Source organism: Leucoraja erinacea, chromosome 22 (assembly GCF_028641065.1).
Source record: "Leucoraja erinacea ecotype New England chromosome 22, Leri_hhj_1, whole genome shotgun sequence".
Classification (NCBI taxonomy): Eukaryota; Metazoa; Chordata; class Chondrichthyes; order Rajiformes; family Rajidae; genus Leucoraja; species Leucoraja erinaceus.
In genome coordinates this window covers 24,652,591-24,673,328 of record NC_073398.1, presented here as the reverse complement: position 1 = coordinate 24,673,328, position 20,738 = coordinate 24,652,591, and the positions used below count along the sequence as shown (strand labels likewise).

Genomic DNA, 20,738 nt, shown 5'->3' with positions numbered 1-20,738 from the left:
GAGATGGAATGGGTGTCGTTTTGGGAAGAGACGTCTTGACCCGAAACGTTACCCATTCCTCTCCAGAGATGCTGTCTGTCCCGTTACTCCAGCATTTTGTGTCTACCTTCGGTGAGGAATCACTACTTTGTAATAGAGCATGTTTGTAGCAACTATGAGGTATATCTTCAAATATTCCATAAGTTAAGGATCAAGAATGTGGGCTAGGTATTGAGGCAGCGTCAGAATATGGACCTGCTGTGCTGCGAAGAACAGGTGGTTGGCAACATGGGGCCAGATCTGCCGCTGGAGCAGAACACTGCTGGATGTTCAGCAAAAGTTGGGAGTCTAGTAACGTTTATAGTTAACAGCGTCCTCTGTTCCGGGACAAAGGGTAGATGATAAGCGCGGCAAGTCCACAGCATGAACAAAGACATTTTAACACAAGGAACCGCAGATGCTGGGTTGAAAAACATCGACGTTATACTCTGACCAGGGTTACATCGAACGCCCACGCACTCCCGGATTTTTTTTGCAGGGAATTTTCCACTTTCCCAATTTGAAACCCAGACAATTTATTAAATTCCCTTCATTTAACGTCTGAACTATCAGTAGTCCCCCAATTCTCATAAAAGCTCACATCGATTGCGTTTGGACATTTAAGAAAATACAATTCCTGGCCCGATGGGAACACGTATCGCCGGTGCCTTGTCTCCATCCCATCTCAGCGTTCGGGTGAAGCGACCAGGCAGCGGAGGGTGTGGGAGGGCGGGGAAAGAGGAACTATTTTTTAATAAAAAATAAATCAACGGATGATAAATTTACCAAAACAAATGCACATCTGACTGGCTGGAATGCGAGCCCGTGTGTGCGCGTCCAGTCACTCGTAACCAGAGCCACATTTGCAACAAAGCCACGGCGGACGAAACGTCAAGTTGTGTCAGGGATCGGGTGAGAGCGGGGAGGCTGGGGGAGGAGAATTCCCTCTGCTCCTTTGGCATTTCCAGCGCCACTGTTAAAAGTAGCAGCAGACCCAGCCTGCTCCGTCGAGCAGCCGCCCTTCGACAACAAAGCGCTGGGCCAGCGCAGCGCCGTAACTCGGGCCCCCGGTGCCCCGGCAGCCAGGCGATGGGTGGCTTTCTCTTCCTCGTTATTCGCAAGGAATCGGACGATTCCGTTTCCTGTTCCTCGTGTCGTTGTTACTCGGAGCGGATGTGTGCATCGCCCACAGGTGAGTCTCTCTACCCCTCCCTCTTCCTCCCTCTTTCTCTCGCCTCTGGATTAAACACAGGATCATGTGAGCTGCTCACCTTTCTTCACTCTCAGGCTGAGCCGCACTCCGAAATAAAAGGTAAACTATTTTTGCTTTAATGAGCAGGTCAATTTTGATCGTTGTGTGTAGTTATTACCCCCCCCTCAAGCGATTTTTGTAATCCGAAAGATTATACGGGAGGAGGGCGGGGGAAAGTTAAAATGAAGTTGGGGTGCGAGCGGTGATCGCCGATCCGGCTTTGAACTTTTAAAGATTGTAACTTCTCTCGACTATCTGTCTCGTTGCATTGTTTTCAAGGATTGCCGAGGGAAGCAAGGATTAGAAACGCTCTTGTGTACCACAGTTCAATTGATTTTGAAGCGATTGTAGACGGGAGCCGCGGCTTCTGCTGAATCCTGACTCCCATGTCTGAGGCCAACGCTCTCCAGAGGAGCAGAGCCTCCGCTCATTCCCGTCGCTGACGCCTCCCTCCCTCTCTTTGTGTTCGGGGGGAAAAAACTGGGCAACTCAAGGGGCGAATGGCGGCAGACGAAGAGCAGGAATGGGGTTAAGTGTTCCCCGGGTGGCGAGATTTCAAGTTAGGACCCGACACTACGCTAACCTTTAACCATTCTTCGCTGGGTGTGTATCCTTGCAGCTTGCACTCCCCTCCCTCCCAGTGCTAGTATCTCCAGCTGAGGAATGTGTCAAACGTACGTGGTATGGCCGGTTGTTACTGGGGAAAAAATACGTCTGGATCAGCTCTTGGTGTTGTTGATTGTAAGGCGAGGTGTACAATAGTTGGGTGTGGCTAGCGATCTTGGTTGTTTTGTTTTTGAGGATTTAGAAGCGTTCATGAAAAAATAAAACTGATTTAATTCTGCACAACATCCGGAAGGGAACTTTTGGGATATTAACCCTTTGATGGAAAAACATGTTGCGTGGAATCTTTCAAATAAATTCTGTGGTCATCTGAAGCCTTTATCGTCGGAGGCACTGCCTACTCTCAAAGGGAAGCTTAGCTTGCCTTTTGCTGGCACAGGTGGCGCGACGAGTGAGTAGATAAATGTTTTTCATATGATATTTCTGACCATGTAAAGAATTTAACTCGGGTTATGAGCAGGTAATAAAATCCAGTGCCTAGAGCGGTGATAAAGCAGAATCGTTCAGAGCGTTGAAAAGGGAACTGGATAAGGACAGCAGAATAATTCGTAGAACTGTGGGGACATGCTTGGGAACATGACAGCGTTAGTTAGCTTAGTATAGATGGGAGAATTGTGGCTTTTGTATAATAGATTTCTTTAGTAATATCCTTCAGTTTTGCCAAGTACATTCAGGGAGCAAATATTGATCTCTTTGTGACTATTCAATGGAGCATCAAAACAATTGGTGTGAACTTTCCATTTTTAGTGATGTTTCAGTTAATGTCGCCTTTTCTTTGAAAGGAAATGTATTCTTCAGGTCTTTCTAAAACTTATGTGCCCAGTTTTAAATCTTAACGTATGTAAAGCTCAATCATAAATACATATTCGTATTGTTTTCAGACACCTCTAGGTACAGTGTCCCTACTCATAATATTATCTCTGGTAAGTACATTCTTGAATGCTGGAAGATTCATTGCTCAACAGTGAATTAGTATTGTGTTGCTTGTATGCAGGACATTGATATAGGTGAAGGCACAGTGACTTTGTATCTGGGGAATGAGTGTGTTGCACCACTCCTGTATAAAGTAGCATAATACCTCTTTTTTCATCATTATCGCCAATTCCTAATGCTGTTTCTTCCAGGAAGAGATTGAGTAGAGGCCAGCAAATCTCTGTAGGAAGTGGGGGAAATCCTGTTGGGAAATCACTTCATGCTGTCCTTGTATGCTTGGTGACACCTGAATCTGGGAACCACTTGTATGTCAGGGGAATTAGGTTGAGACATAAAGGTAAACATCTTTCTACGTGAGAGAATTGATTAAATCATCTGTGACGCTTATGCCCTTTGAACTAGATGTTGGGTGTCCAATGTCACTGCCTGGACATGAACACCAAAATTCTGGGATGATATCCCAATGTGGTGTCATTCAGGTTGTGGAAATTTGCCCAGAACGAATGAATAAATCCTCACCCACAAATTTGAGATATGGAAAATACCTACTCTCAAAGATTTATGGTGGGGGAAGAAAGTAAATAAATTAACACACAGTTATTTTTTTTAAATTTGCACTTCTTAATACACCCCTAAATTATCTGGATGCATGTGACCAATGTGGGAGATTCCCCCCCCCCCCCCCCCCCACCCCCCCCAACACCCAAAACACCCAACCCCCAGGTCATCGATACTAAAACAACATTGCTGTGCTGTTGAAGTGTCAGTATTCAGATGCTAGTGAGGCCTTGACTGATTTCTTGAATGAACATACACAATCTTGGCAATGTTTTGGAAACTATTGGCTCTAGTGCCTGGGCCAATATTTATTCCCCAACTAATGGCATCAAATCAAATTATTTGTTCATCATCATCTAACTATTAGTAATTATATTTCCTACATTATGCAAGTAAATCACACTTCAAAAGTCCTTCATTGGTTTTGAAGTGCTTTAGACATCTTGAGGGGTACCTTAAGAATAGCAACACTTTGTTCTTCACTGCTTCCCTACACAACATGGTGCTAGTTCTGTCTTTGAATTCCTGGTGAGCTCCTCTTAACCTTGCATCAATGTAATCAGTCCATTAAAGAATGTATTTTGAGATGGCATGTAGAGTATTCATTTGGAATTTATCTTGGTAAGTTATTAACTCAGCAATTCCCAGGAGAGCTTTCTAGACTGAAGTCCCTGTTTTTTAGTTTGTTTTTCATTACTGTTTGGTTAATTACTTTAAGATACTATTGCCTTTATCGATGGTGCTTCCAGTTGGATACTTTGTGTCAGATCTACTCAAACTCCTAGGTCTCTTTCATATTTAACCTTTGGATTTTGATTAGTACCAACATTGAATGCTTCACTCATTTCCTCATGTGCAGACCCTTAAATTGTTGTCTGCCTTAAATTCCAGGTATCAGGTTTCTGGCCACATACATGCATTTTGTTCTGAGCTGCCTCTAATTTCACAATTCCATCTAATATGGTATTTTCAAATTAGACGCGTTTCAATGGAGCTTCTGGATCCAAGTTGTTATAATTATAAATGGTAGTGGTTCGAATTGTAAGCGGAGGCATTCTACACATTATCCTTTCTTTTACCCCACCAACTCTGCCATCCAAACAATGTGCACATCTGGAATCATCCAACTACTCATCATTTTAATTTTTACAGCAACTTTCCTCGATTTAACCTTTGAGCTTAAATTACATAAATTTTGAGGACCAATTTCTAAATTATCAGTGTTGTGCTTTGTGTGAATCTCTGTCGCTGCATTTATTGGAATATATCTCTATTCATTCCCACACAACAGACCCCCTTAAGAGAAGATAGACACAAAATGCTGGAGTAACTCAGCAGGACAGGCAGCATCTCTGGAGAGAAGGAATGGGTGACGTCGAGACCATTGACTGAAGAAGGGTTTTGACCTGAAACATCACCCATTCCAGAGATGCTGCCTGTCCTACTGAGTTACTCCAGCATTTTGTTTCTATCATCGGTTTAAACCAGCATCCACAGTTCCTTCCTACCCCTTAAGGGAAGCTAGCTTTCATGTAGAACTTTGGTCAATGTCCTGTTTAAAATATAGGTAGAGCATGTTGTAGTTCTTTCTACTGTACAATACAAATAAGGAATTGGTAGGAAGACATGTCCAAGCCCCTTCGGAATATATATATGAATGTCAGTTTACTGGTTTATTACTGAACAATTAGATCATTAAAATGTTCTCCCTGCCCTCTCCGAAGGTGTTACTTAATATTCTCACCTAGTCACTTTGCTTTGGTGATACTTTTATTCTTTTCATTTGGATTCTTATGAAGAAAGAAAAATAAATAGTCCTGCACTTTTTCTTTAAGACTGGCAATTTTTGGTAAACTCAAAGATTCTGTGGTTGCAATGATATTAATTTCCTGTACAATGTGACTTTATTTATAAACAATCTAGTCTTCTGTTTTTTGAACATACCGAGCCATGAAGATGTCACGCATTTGCATTTACTAGCTTGTGACATTTTAAACTGTTTTGGATTTCATAGATTTTTCATATTTAGCTGCAGTTGCACTTCAACATGCCTTTTAAAAAAAAAACTTGTTTTTCTATCCGGTTGAACTCGGTGATCTGCATCTTATTTGAATATAATAAGTTTGAATAATTATATTTATCTATTGCCCCATTTTTACAGTATGGTAAATTAAGGTCAGGACCTGTTCCTTTTCAATTCACACCCTCTGTTTCCCCCTGTCCCCACCCTTGCAGATGTTAAAATTACTTTTACAAGTTTCTGACAAGTTTCCATTTTGTTGCAGTTGGGATGAAAAATGTGTAATGAAAGAATAGAGCAATGATGGATCCTATCTATCTTCTATCTATATTACTAAATCTCTGTTCTTGACCGCTTTTGGCCTTCTGTGCTGCGATTTCAGAGAGAACGCCGCCACCTACGGCCGTCATTTTTGGCCACCTCGCTCAGAGCCCCCCTCCGCCGCATGTGTGCTGAGGATTTTTCCCGTCGATGAAAAATGACAGATATATTAATGTTTTTACAAAATTCCCCATTCTCTCTGCTGCCCCTGCTGGAGGGAGGGGGAGGGACTATAAAACTAGGAAGTGGTGTGCCTCAATCAGTCTCTGCAAGTGGTGTGCCTCAATCAGTCTCTGCAAGTGGTGTGCCTCAATCAGAGCTTTGAAGGACACTGACAAATGTCTACAGCATTGTGAGTTCCCTCAATTTGGTTTGAAAATGAAAATATGGTTAGAGGTAAAAAAGCACTGCCTGCAAATGGTTTTTTGGGTTTGGGTTGAAGTAAAAAGGCACTCTTCTCCCCCCCCCTCTCCTCCCTCCCCCCCTCCCTCTCCCCCCCCCCCCCCCCTCCCTCCCCCCCCCCCCCCTCCCTCTCCCCCCCCCCCCCCTCTCCCCCCCCCCCCCCCCCCCTCCCCCCCCCCCCCCCCCTCCCCCCCCCCCCCCCCCCCCCCCTCCCCCCCCCCCCCCCCCTCCCCCCCCCCCTCTCCCCCCCCCCCTCCCCCCCCCCCTCCCCCCCCCCCCCCCCCCTCCCCCCCCCCTCCCCCCCTCTCCCCCCCCCCCCCCCCCCCCCCCCCTCTCCCTCTCCCCCCCCCTCCCCCTCCCCCCCCCCTCCTCCCCCCCCCCCCCCCCCCCTCCCCCCCCCCCCTCCCCCCCCCCCCCCCCCCCCCCCCCCCCCCCCCCCCCCTCTCCCCCCCCCCCTCTCCCCCCCCCCCCCCCCCCTCCCCCCCCCCTCCCCCCCCCCCCCCCCCCCCCCCCCCTCCCCCCCCCTCTCCCCCCCCCCCCCCCCCCCCCCCCCCCCCCCCCCTCCCCCCCCCCCCCCCCCCCCCCCCCCCCCCCCCCCCCCCCCCCCCCCCCCCCCCCCCCCCCCTCCCCCCCCCCCCCCCCCCCCCCCCCCCCCCCCCTCCCCCCCCCCCCCCTCTCCCCCCCCCCCCCCCCCCCCCCCTCCCCCCCTCTCCTCCCTCCCCCCCCTCCTCAAGAGTTGGGGGATGATGCTAGATGAGGTCTGCAATAAAGGCTGTTGCACATAACCAATGAAGAGGCAGGTGTAGCTGGAGCCCATGCATGTCTATAGCCACACCTTTGATTTGTAGAAAGTGAAAGGAATCAAAAGAGACGTAGGCAGCCATTCCAGGTAAGACTGAGATTTACATACGCCTTGTTATTCTTTCGCATTTGGTGGTAATGATATGGCTTCCTCTGTATTAATGAGAGCAGGTGCAGACTACGTGATTGCCTTGATGAGACATGCTCCATCCACATTAGACACCTGAAGCTCCCAGTTGCAAGACATTTTAATTCCTCTTCCCATTCCCAAACTGACCCGTATGTCCGTGGCCTCCTCCACAGGTGAGGCCAAACGTAAGCTAAAGGAACACCGCCTTGTATTCCGCTTGGGTAGATTTCAGCCCCTTGGTGTGAATATTGAATTCTCCCAACTTCAGGTTACCTGCTTCTCTCCTGTTCATGTCTTTGTCCTTCTGATCTATCCAGGTCCGCTCATGTAGATGCTTCTTCCCCTACCCTATCTGCTCATCACCCACAAGGTCCCAATCCTCTCCCCTCCATTGTTCCGATCGGCCCACCATCACTCTCCCATTTGGTTCACCTCTTCGTTTTTTATCAGATTCCACTTCTGCAACCCCTTACTGTCTCTGCTTATTACCTCCCTACCTCTACCACTGCCTTCACCCTTCTTTATTCCACCTGACTCTTATCAGCCAATCAACCCTTCTTCACCACAATCTAACTATCATTTGCCAGCTCTTGTTCCACCCCCAACCCCTTGCATGTCTTATACTGGCCATTTCCCCTTTACTTTTCAAATGCAGATGAAGGGTCTCGACCCGAAAAGTTGACTGACACTTCCTTCACAAATGCAGCTTTATCCTTTGATTTTCTACAGCCATTTGTTTTTCAATACACATTTCCTACTTTTAATTTGATATCATTTGCCTTGACAGCGTGAAATTATTGCTTTACTGCATGGATATCGCCAAAAATTAAATAGAAAATAAAATTATTTTCCATGCTCAACAGCATTTTTTTTTCTGTCAGATAGAATAAGATGTCGCAAATTTTTAACGTATCAAACTTGCCGGGTCTCAGTCTATTATATTGAGGGTGGAGACGGGGACAGAGGAGGGAGTGGCTGTGCACCGCAGAGCAATAAAGAAGAAATAAATGAATACATTTCCTGAGTAGTTGCGGGGGAGAATCCTTGTAGGACACATCAGGTTTGTTTTTAAATGATTCCAATCCCTAAGCAGATAAGAGACCAGGTGTGGAAATCAAAGAACTGTAGATTCTAGAAATCTGAATTAAAAATTGAAAATGCTGGAATTTCTCACCATCTGAGACAACAACTGTAGAAAGAGGAGCAGAGATAATGTTACAGGTTGCAGTCTCTTCTGGGACCAGTCTGTCTGTTTTCCTTTGTGCATGGAATGGTGCTGTCTATCGGGGAAGTGTGGGTTTAATGATATGCTATGAGTGATTGTAGCTCTAGATTGAATGTTGGTCAATAGTGCTTGCCAGTACTATTTGGGGGGGAGATTGACTACTTTAACCAATCCAGGTTTGCATGTATGCAATGTTTGGAGCTGTGCAGTAGTAGGGGTAGAGTATTGATGATCCTACCTTCCCTGCTCATGTTCATGAATTCAGATTTATTTCTTTGAAATCTCCAAAGTAATATGTTAATGTCAAGCTTTTACCAAGCAAAGCAGCCATATTGTACAGGATTTCACTTTTGCATGCGTGGGAAGTTAGGATTAGGAGGATAGAATAATTTCAAAGCTGCAGTATTTTCACATGCGGAAATATACTTGCCGTATTTCTGGCCAATATTTTCAAAATGTTGTAATGGTTATTGCATAAATTGGACATCTTGGTAGATAATTTACCCAGTTGATAATTTACACTGGCAAAACTTGCAGAATGGATTATTGCACAATGACTAATGTCGTCGTCGACCTGTCATGTAGACATTCAGCTGTCATATAGAAATGCATCGCAGAACATGCAAAGGAAAGTGGCAGCTTAAGTTTGGAAGCAAGAGGCAATTGCAGGGTCGTGATGTGCAGGAGGTGGGTTGGAGCGGGGGTAAAGCTTTAGTATGATTTGACAGTAAAATATTGCCGATAATTTTTTTTTACAGGCTTGAGAGTTGAGAGGGATTGTCAATAAAGTCTGTGAATTGGGAGTTTAGTGAGGTGTCAGGAGATGGTGTTGACAGGGGTTGTGAGATGATTGGGAGGGGTGGGAGGACTGGAAGGCTTGAAGTAACTGAAAGCACATTGCTTGGGGAGGCTGCAGGGGAAACAGCATTCAGAAAATTGACCACACTCCCTCTCCTCCAGATGCTGCCTATCTTCCTCTCCACTCTTAGTCCTGATACAGGGTTTTGACTAAAAGTGACATTTCCTTTCTGCTCACAGATGTTCCTTGATCCTTGATCCACTGTGCTCCTCCAGCAGATTTTTTTTCTCCCGATTCCAGCAACTGCAGCCCTTTTTATCTTTAGAAAACCTGAATATTTTGGGTGCTTTCTCCCCCCCCCCCCCCCCCCCCATTGCCATGATGGGCCTATTTCAAAACCCATGTTTCATACGCAGTTTACAGCCAGATATATTTGATTGTATTTTCAAGATGTACTAGGAGTTTTAGACTCAGAAATTATCATAATCATGTTCCATTCCAGAAAAAAATGTATGTGCAGTACTGAGGAAAGAAATATGGTGCCATATGCCAAATTTCTGATGCCTAGTATTCCAAGAATTTATAAATTTGTGTATTAACTTTTTGATTTGGAGACAACATCACTGACACTTTAGTTCCAGGTATACAGATCATGTGTGTGAAGCAAAAAGATTGTTCCATTATGGAGGATTAAGGGGTGATATATTCAGAGGTTGGTCAAGTGAAATTAAAGAAGATTTTGCGAGGAAGGAACAGAACAAATAGGCAGGTGTCAATTCTGGATGAAATCTGATTAATTATTTTGTTTATAAAGTAATTAAGGCTGGGGTTCAATCAATCATTTCATATTTAAAATGGACATTTTTGTTGAGTAAAAGCTTTAAACCAAGAGCTCAGTTGCTAATCTGTAAAATTGGCTGATCGTTTTCTGAATGGGTGTTCCGTTGCTTTGATGGATGAATATATATTTTGACATTGCAATACAGACAATGTTACATGTCGCTCGGCTCTTTTTGAATTAAAGGAAATAGGATCTCTCACAGGAGTAAATAGGTAAAATTATTCAAGTTTAAGACTATTTTGAAAATCCGCTTTTCTCCCGGGGTAGTGGATGTTAAATGCTATTGGAGTTTCCATGCAACTTGACCACATTTGGACGAAGTAAAGAGGTACGGAATCAACAGATGTCTGATCAGTTCTTCTGGGTTCCCAACAAGCTGTATCAGCAGAGGCTTTTCCGAAATGTATTCATGGGATGACTCAAATATCCCACTGTATTAATTTGTGGCATCAGGAAAGCAACACATTTTGCAGTAATTTAAATAGTTTTTAAAGTGTAACTTTTTCTTAGAAATGCTAAAGATAGGCTTACTTGTCCATTCAGATTATGTTCCAATAAGGTAGATATAAAATGCTGGAATAACTCAGTGGGTCAGGCAGCACCCCTGGAGTGAAGGAATGGGTTGGAGAGTAGGTATGGGTGGAGTCTCGGGTCGAGACCCTTCTCCAGACTTATGTTACAATAACCTTGGCACGGAGTTGAATTCACAAAGTGATGCCTGTTAATATCCAGTGGAAAATACCACATTTGGATGTCCTTGGGGCTTGTGGCTTTGGACAAATAATGATAATAACCTGGGAAGAGTTCTATAATCTGCCATATTTAATAATCCCATTTATTGTTTCCTCCTTTTTGTGAGTGAACATTTTTTTAAATTTGCTTAATTGTGTTTTTAAATCATAATATGATATGTGGAATAACTTGGTAGTTTAATGGCAGGTTTCTATTCTTGACGGTGTACTTTTGGATTTCTTCCTCTTTTAATTTAGTGCTAAAGTATTTTTCATTTCTGTTAATTCATAAAAATACGAAGTTGGAAGGGTTAAAATCAAATATGATTGCTTACGTTTCCTTACAAGTATAACTATAGATTTCAGGGTAAAATTGAAAATAATTTCTGTAAATATTGCATGATAACAATTATGGATAGAGGGAAAACAGAACTTTGGAAATGCCCTGAGCGAAAGCAATATTTCCTCCTTGGTGTTGTATTTTACTTCTATCTTCAGCATAAAGGACAGAGAAAGACGTATGAATTAATGAGTAAATGCAATGCTGAGAGAGATTCAGAAGAAATGTAGAAATGTAAAGAAAGATCAGCTTTTGCCTCTTTAATAAAATAAATACGTAATTAAAACCTCATGGATTAGTAATCCATGCAGTGATGGTTAATTTTCAGTGCTACAAAGTTGATTTGAAGTAATTAATACGTGCTAATTTATGAACGTTACCCCATATAAATGCTTTTAAGTAGTGAGCCAGGTAATGTGATGCTCGCTTCATAAAGCTGAATGTTATAGTGGTCTGCAAACTCTTGGTTTTCCATCCAGCTGCTTGGCTCCCCTCAGCTGGAAGCAGCATGGCGTCACCACATAAATAGCAGTGAGCACTGTAGCCTTGTTGTCATGTTGACAGTAAAATATTGGCGATTGTTTGTTTCTTACAGGCATAATTATGGACATGACAAAATAAAATTATTACAAGCATGTAGCACACCTAGAGACTGGATATCAACAGTGTTCTTTTTGTGCCTTGGCTTTTTAAAGGGTATGGAGTTTTCTATGACACGTGGTCAATTTCTGCTGAGCTAGTGAGTGTGCTCATTTCCTAATCATGGTTTCTTTTATGTCACCTTATTGGATTAATTATTAAAAATATATATATCATGTCTTGTTCGGGCATGAAACATGACTCGAGGATGAATAGAACTGAATTCATCCAAATCGTACTAAAGCTGTACAAAATTAATTTGTGTTTTGGTTTGAAAAGCACAGTTTCTCAATCTAGTGAGACCTCTTCCTCTTCTTGGTTAGAGTTTGCAGGGACCTAAATCATTTTGGGGTGTGAACTGGACAATTGGAAATAATTTTAAGGGGTCTTTCCCTCTTATTAAATGCTGAAGTTTATTGTATTCCATATTTTTTCCTGAAAATGTAAACTTCCAAATATGTAAGATTTTGGGAAGAAGAATTCATTGTGTCTATTCCATTAAAATAATTGCTATTTTGTTTCTTAACCTATTATTTAGAATTGTTTAATGAGTCATGATATTTAAAACCACTTCAATGTTTTGCTGAATGAATGGATAGCCTGTAAATATCAGTAGTTGCTTGAAATTTACTTAGTTAATGTATATGTTTACAATGTCTGCATTGCATAATGCAAATGAATAAATTTGCAGTTAAAATCGCTGCAAAATGGTCCAAATGGAAACGGTTCATTTTTTTGTGCTGGAAATTGGAAGCGCAGTTTTCCCTGGACTGACGATGTTGGCAGCAACCCATAGGAACTTGAGTGGAACTCTAGACTTGATATTTATCATCAGAGTTTATTCAGTATTGTTGGGGAATTTTAAATAATTGTAATACAAAATCTGAATGGGATTAGGGGTCAGGAACTCCTTTGAGAACACATTTAGCAAAAGTACAAGTGTCTGCTGAATCGCATGGTGTAAAAGGTTTGACCCATATTCTTGGGAAACCTGGATAGGTACTGGATGTAAGGACATGTAGGCCACAGTAGTTTGTTGTTTTTAAACCCAGAAATCGTATCTGTATGTTTATTCTTTGTGCTGTCCACATAATTTGTGTTCCTTTTGACTGTTCTGGTTAATACTTTGTTGCATGAAACATTATGGAGTTTATTTTGGAGGGGCACTCTGACAACTTGAATGTAAACTGTTACACTATGCTTGAAAATAATTCAGTTCAGGCATGGTATTTTGTCTTTTGTAGAGATTTTATGATACAGTTCACTTTTTTTTCTATCTTAAGTTATGTGAATTTATGGTCTGGAGTAGACATTTAATATATCTTTTTTATACGTCCATTTAATGATAGTACATTGTTACTTTGTCTTCAGAATTTAAAGTTTATCTGATACTTCTTGATGTGTTGTCAGGAATGAGAATGTGCATGGAATCAGTAATGAACTGTCATTATAGGATTTTATATATAACGATGCTAGCAACTGCTATTGAGCTTGAAGCCACTGAGAAATCCAGAGAGAGCTCTTTATCCAAATGCAGGGACAGGGAGACAGTAGGTTCCATCAGATTGTCCACATTGTAGGACCTATTGTCCAGATTGTAGGACCTGGACAATAGCACTCTGCCAACGCATGGAGCAGCTTCTGGCAATTACCGGTAATGACCCATAATGGTTGTACATTCCCAAGTCCACATCTTAGTGCCAATGGTCACATTACTTGCATGGCAGCATCTCCACCCTGAGCTAGAGGGTAATTCATCTCGGCAAGTGTCAATGAGGATAAAGGTTAGTGCCAGGTTCCCAGGATAGAGCACAACTGGATGTTTCTATTTAAAATGAAGGGAAGCACATACTTGTGAGTATATGGACTGTAGTACTAAGAGCTATGTTATCAACCAGTGCTCTGTGGAGCACTAGCATTACTTTGTTGGACAGCAATATCCTAACTTGGATAATATCCCATCCCAGGTCACTTTCTTTGTACTTTTATAAACCATTTGTTATACAGCTGGAGTATTATGTACACTTCTGGTTGCCACATTGTAGGAAGAATGTGGAGAAGGTGCAGATGATATTCTCAAGAATGTTGCTTGGATTAGAGTGTTTCAGTTGTACGGAGAAGATTGTAGAGGCTGGATTTGTTGTCCCTGGCGTGGAGGAGGCCAGGAGAGGGTCAGATAGAAGTATACAAAAGAATGAGGGAGATTGATACCATACATTTAAGAAGCATCTGCAGAAGCACTTGATTAACCAGTTATCCATGTACCTGGTGCTGGAATGTGGGATTAGGAGAGATAGATACTTGATGGTCAGCATGGTGGACCCAAAGATCTGTTTCTGTTCTGTATGACTATGACTTTTTATGTTAAAGCTGTTCCTTAATATTATGTGTGCATCACTATTTTTTAGTAATTTGAATAATGATTCTTATTCCAAACTTTGCTTCATGCCTTTTCCTTATGTAATGCTGGTGTGTCATATTGACAGCATTTATTGCTGCGCTTCCCATGCTTTAAGAAAGGTGTACAAGGAAAACAAGTAAACTGTACAGGGTGATTACAACCCATGGTGTTGGAGTTTGTTGGGAAATGTTGCCAATCTGTCTTGTCTGCCCCACAATTTGGACCTATCAAATTCAGCAATCTTCAACAAGAATTCCTTGTAGTTCAGTGATGGAGTACAGACATTCTTTGGTTCCAAGCACTGCACGAGGGAATCTCTCCATTGAACCCGTGTCGGCATAGACTCGCTCTTCCTGCACTAGTTCTAATTGCTTTAGTGGAGAGGAGTATTTGCATTGGCCAAGGGTAAATATTAAGTAGCTTAACATTTTCTGGGTTAATTGGATTTACAACGTTTTACTTGTTTAAAACTGCTTTTAATTATCTTTTTGATATTTAAATGAAACTATTTTTTATTTAACATCTGAATATCAGAAACATACATTTTTGATAAGTTGGCAGTTTAATTAAGCTTGTGTGCATGGCTTAGCCAATTGTCAAGTGTTCACAGATGTTTTGTAAAGTTGGTTTGTTTTGGCTCACCTATATGACTGTATTACATCACTCCAGGCCCGGCTGCAAAGCGTACAATCAGCATTTAAGACTGGGACACTTTCAGGGATTAACAAATGTGGGCAGCCTGCTTTGGCGACACCTCTGACCATAAAAAATAGATAAACAGAATAATTTCTGCTCAAATAAAAAAATAAGGCACTGGAAGAACTCAGTGGGTCAAGCAGCATTTGTGAGGCAAAAGGTGTAAGTTGAAGCATTGCGTCAAGGTTCTAGATCAGGACTGAAAGGTTGCCAGTATACAGGGAGGGGTGGGACAAGGGCTTGAACTGATCTTCCATCCAGGTTCCTTCTCCTGTTGTTCCCCAATTCCATCCACTCTCTCCCTCCCCCAACCCCATCTCTCCAAGTTCCATCTATATAGTGGGTGCTGTTTCTTCCACTGTCATTCTGTATTCAGTAGTTCTTTTATTAACACGTACCAGTGAAATTCTCTGATTCCTGGTGTTTGGAGATGAGCCTCAGACTCACTCCGGGTGGGTTCTCAGGTCCCACGACGGGCGAGCCAGACCTGCTGCCTGCCAGGGTAAAGAACTGGCCCACGGCCCTCCAGAAGCTTCTACCGAGCACTGCTCTCCGGGCATCTACGGTCTCTTGTCTTCAGGAAGTTCTGTTCTTTTCATTAAGTAACACCAAAATAAGGATGGAATATTACAAGTGGGAAATCACAGGGACATAAGGATCACATTGAATTTGCTGTCAAAAAGAAGAGAGAGATTATGGTGTGACTGACAATAGTTTAGTCTCCTGCCAGGTTTGGTCATTGCAAAGCACCTATTTGCAAACTAAAATCTGAGCTGTTTGTGAACTGAACTGAATTGGTGGACAATTACCTCGATATTTAGCAAGTATCGTGACATTTTTTTTTCTCTGCCAGATCCACTTGAATAATCCTGGTTCAAAATGATATGCTCTGGCTCCTTAAAGCCGCCTCCTAAATCCTTGCCTAATAGTGCTAATGTTAGGCAAGGATTCGGGAAGAAAATGTTCCTCTTGAGCCATCATTAAGATTGTAATTATTTGACAGCTATTTTTTGCATTCTGTCCTCACCCTGAACTCTCATCCTTTAATTTTCTCTTATCTTGATCTCAACAATCATATCCTGCCATATAAACTCTTACAATTAAAGCTATCTCCTTTGCATGATGCAGTTATAGGACATTCTTTTCTGGTGAGCTGTTTATAAAATAAATAAATAAATAAATCACTTCTTGGCCCTTGGTTTTTAAATAATTGCCCCACCTCAAAGCCTTGAACATCTCCAAATTAATGTTCCTTTTCCCTCTGCTTAGTATTCAAACCTCTGAATGAGATTTATCATCACCAAGTTACTGCAATAATCACTGTCAAAGTTGGCACAGACATTCTATTGTGGATGTGAAATTGCTACTCTGTGTTTTCTAGATTTTTGATGTGGTTGACTATCCCCCATCCCGTTCCAAAGCCTCTGATGTCTGGATGGTGCCACTCTTAACAATATAGTTCTAGACAGTAATCTCAGGTAATTTGTTTCTTTCAAATATAGCTCCAATGTATCTGATCTCCCAAAGTTCCAGCCTTGACCTTCCTCTGTCTCTGCCTCCAAATGCCTCCCTTATTCTACCCTGCTGCCCTTTAGCAACATCAACCAAAGACAGACATTACTGTTCTTCCCTCTAATGCATGTTGATTCCTTTGTCACCAACTCTCAAAGTCATGAGTAAAAAAACAATTGGCTGGAGGAACTCAGCGGGTTATGTAGTATCTGTAGAGAGATATGGACAGTCGGTTCTGGGTCAAGATCCAAAAACCATCAACTATCCATTTCCCCCCCCATTGAGGCTGTCCGATGTGCTGAGTTCCTCCAGCAGATTTGTTCTTGGCTCAACATTGCAGCATCTGCTGTCTCTTGTGCTTCCCAACATTGGTCTTGCTCTGTAATAGGAAAAGGAAAGTGGAGAAATACATAAAAGACAGATTAGAGGAAAGTGGAGTTTTGGAGGCGCATAGATTCAGGCCATGAACGGATTCGAAGTTGCCTCAAGGGGATGGAATTTGTGGCAGCCACCTAAGGTCCTGGCTTTGATGCACAATCCTCTTGGATGAGCTGCAATCAGTCCATGCAATGAGGCAAGAGAATAGTTGAGAAAGAAAGTGGAAAGATTTGGAAAAGTGATGATAATGTATACGTTTGGCTGACCTTGTATCTGCAGGGGAATATAGGCAGGTATCCATGTCTTTGATGATATTGGTCTTATATCTAACACAAATAATGGAGGTGCCTCATCCAAGCCTAGGGTATCACCTAGGAGTTCCTCAGAGTCGTGTCCCAGGGCCAACCACTTTCAGCTGGATCATCAATAATGTCAGAAGTTTTTTTCCCCTGATAACTGCATAATATTCAATTCCATTCACAACTCAACAAATGAAGTAGTGCATGCTGCAAGATATTCAGGCATGGGTAGACGTTAACAATTACATCACAAAAGTACAAAGCAATGACCATCTCAAATAAAGGAGAGTTGAAACACCTTGCATTCAATGACAATATCATTGCCAAGTCCCCCACCAAGGGATTTCCCTTGACCAGAAACTCAACTGGACTAACCACGTCACTCACATGGTTATGATAGCAGTTGAGTCAGGTGAGTGATTCACCTTCTGATGCTCCAAAGCATTTTCATTGACAAGCAATTAATGTAATGGACCGTTCTCCACTTACTTGGATGAGTACAGCTGTTACAGCACTTGAGAAATTCAACGTCATTCTGGACAAACTGGCCTACCTGGTTGACACCCTATTTGCCCACTTAATCATTCATCCTCTGTATCACTCATTTTCAACGTGTACCACGTGCAAAATGCACAATAGTTGCTCACCTACAGCAATATCACCTTCAAACACACCTCTATAATCAAGATGCACAAGGGATGCAGGTACATGAGAACACTGTCACCCTCTGGCTCCCCCTCCAACCATCCTGATTTTGGATATATTGTTGATTTATCATTATTACTGGGTTTAAATCCCGGAACCACCTCCCCAACAACATTACTGATGTACCCCTGAATCACAGGAGAAATTGTGTTCATGATTTATGACTATGACTTTATGACTCCAAGAACTGGAAACCCCAAAACTGCAGCAGTTCAAGGAGGTGCTTACCACCACTTTCCTGAGGTCAATTAAGGATGGGCAATGAATGCTGGTCATGCCAGCAATGATCCAATCCCCCAATTTACAGCATAGGAATGACTAAAGTTGTAATTGCTGGTGATACTTTCACGATGATTGCATAAGCAAGGCAGTTGTAGCTGAGATGAACATAGTATACAGTGTGACACCCAACTCTCTTTTGAGGAATAATTTAGAACAGTTACAATTATCGCTTTTTAATTTGTTTGGTTCAAGTGCAAATTTGAACACTGTGTCAGAAATAATGTGAGTTAATTAATCACAAGGAATGAAACTATTTAGTTCCCGTGCTGTGATGGATATTTTAAAGAAAGCTTTGTGATTGCTGCCAAGTGATTTATTGCATTTTGCCTAGATTTTTCGTTCAATATTAAACACTGTCAGTCAATCTGCTTCATGTTCAACAAGGGCATTTCCTTTATCTCTCCAAGCTTGCACTAATTCAAAATAATATCAAACTGTGTTTTAGGATTGACTCTCTCCAAAGTACCAGTTTGCTTCATTGAATTTAAACACCATTTTAAACTTGCAGCAAGTCTTTGCCTCCCCATGTAATTCCAATTGGTTTTAGCAGATGGAAATGTTAAACTTGTTTTATTTTTACTCTGGTTTCTTTCTACTTATTTTCCTTGGATTTCCCTGCACCTCTGAAGCTGTATGCAGTAAATGTGAAATGCTTCACAGTCAAAAAACTGTAACTTGATCAAAGGACGGTGACATTTCAAAGATAATCGAAAATAGGAAGTCATAATGGAAAATAGCCATGTTTGCATGATGTGACATCTAATAAATAATTTACATTGTGCTGTCCGAAAATAAAAATGCTTGCTAGCGCTATGATGTCCCTTCTCCAGGAATGTTCCTCTATGTTTACTAGGAAGAGGATGAAGGCAATAATTCCTGGCCAGACTGTTGTTCACATTTTGACAATGTACAGTTTCAGGTGTTTTTGATCCCTGTCGGAGCAATTCATGCCCTGGTAGATAATACCAAATGGTTCATTTTATTTGCATCCAAATTTAAATTCCACATGAAAGTTTGATACATGACCCACCTTGTATGAAAGACGTATTTTGGCTTCATGGAGAAATATTGAGATCAATTAGAATTTGGATCAATTAGATCAATGAGAATGAGATGAATTACGATCAATTGCATCATGTATTGTCTTTCTGCTGACTGGTTAGCACGCAACAAAAGCTTTTCACTGCACCACAATAAACTAAACTGAATTCCATTTTTTAAAGAGGTCCAATAAAACAACAGAATGGTGTGGCACTGAAGGAGATCATTTAGCCCATCCAATTATTTCCCTGTGACCCTGTAAATGCTCCTCGCATGTCTATCCAGTTCTCTTTTAAATGCACTGATTTTGTTCTAATGCCCTTGGTGGCCTGATTTCCAAATCCTAATAATATCAGTTTTTTTTTAAATTGCATCTCCTTTGTCTTTCATTCAGAATTGTACAATTCTGTCTCTTGGTTTCTAAATACACTTCTGTTTTTCATTTTAATTCAGATTCAGATTAGTTTATTGTCACAAACGCCAGGATGCCATGAAATTCTCATTTTGCATGATCCTCATTGAAGTAAACAGTATACTGGTAATGGCAGATATGACCTGCAGAATGGTGCAAAGGTTGCAGCGCAGCCTCAAGTAGTGCAGATAAAATACTTAAGTGCATTAATAACATAACTGAATGAGGTAGAAATCAGAATAAAAGTATGTGTTAGCACTTCTGGGAAGGGGATGAGAAAGATTGGTTCAGGAGTCTGAAACCATTGGGGAAGAAGCTGTTCATAAGTCTTTATGGCCATGGTTTTCATGAGAGAGAAGTGAATGACCAGGGTGGCAGACATCCTTGATGGTACATCTAGCCTTTGTGATGCAACGCATTGTGCAAATAGATTGGATGGAAGGAATTGACGAGGCTGTGATGGACTGGGTTGTGTTCACCATTCTTTGCTACTTCAGCCATTCATAAGCGGTGCAGTTGCTATAATGGTCCAAGAAGCATCCTGTCAGAATATTTTCTATTGTGCATCGGCAGAGTTTTGAGACGATCCTTGTGGACAGGTTGAGTTTTCTCGAATGTTTAAAGTATGTGCGCTGGTGTGCTTTCTTATAAATGTGAGGTTATCCATTTTGGTGGCAAAAACGGGAAAGCAGACTATTATCTAAATGGTGGCCGATTGGGAAAGGGGGAGATGCAGCGAGACCTGGGTGTCATGGTACACCAGTCATTGAAGGTAGGCATGCAGGTGCAGCAGGCAGTAAAGAAAGCAAATGGTATGTTAGCTTTCATTGCAAAAGGATTTGAGTATAGGAGCAGGGAGGTTCTACTGCAGTTGTACAGGGTCTTGGTGAGACCACACCTGGAGTATTGCGTACAGTTTTGGTCTCCAAATCTGAGGAAGGACATTATTGCCATAGAGGGAGTGCAGAGACGGTTCACCAGACTGATTCCTGGGATGTCAGGACTGTCTTATGAAGAAAGACTGGATAGACTTGGTTTATACTCTCTAGAATTTAGGAGATTGAGAGGGGATCTTATAGAAACTTACAAAATTCTTAAGGGTTGGACAGGCTAGATGCAGGAAGATTGTTCCCGATGTTAGGGAAGTCTAGGACAAGGGGTCACAGCTTAAGGCTAAGGGGGAAATCCTTTAAAAACCGAGATGAGAAGACCTTTTTTCACACAGAGAGTGGTGAATCTCTGGAACTCTCTGCCACAGAGGGTAGTTGAGGCCAGTTCATTGGCTATATTTAAGAGGGAGTTAGATGTGGCCCTTGTGGCTAAGGGGATCAGGGGGTATGGAGAGAAGGCAGGTACGGGATACCGAGTTGGATGATCA

The 20,738-nt window shown here is 42.2% G+C and overlaps 1 protein-coding gene across 6 annotated transcripts in view; it reads left to right on the top strand.

Moving 5' to 3' along the window:
- Positions 1-794: 794 nt before the first annotated feature.
- Positions 795-20,738, top strand: part of LOC129707819 (plexin-B2-like) — a 193,415-nt gene continuing 173,471 nt past the window's right edge. For 2 of the 6 annotated variants that reach the window (XM_055653183.1, XM_055653187.1), the window contains exon 1: positions 796-1,210. The gene's annotated coding sequence lies outside the window, so the exon portion shown is untranslated. Of the gene's footprint in view, positions 1,331-16,112; positions 16,210-20,738 lie in introns of all 6 variants that reach the window. The other 4 variants (XM_055653182.1, XM_055653185.1, XM_055653184.1 and 1 more) reach the window with 3 other exon arrangements.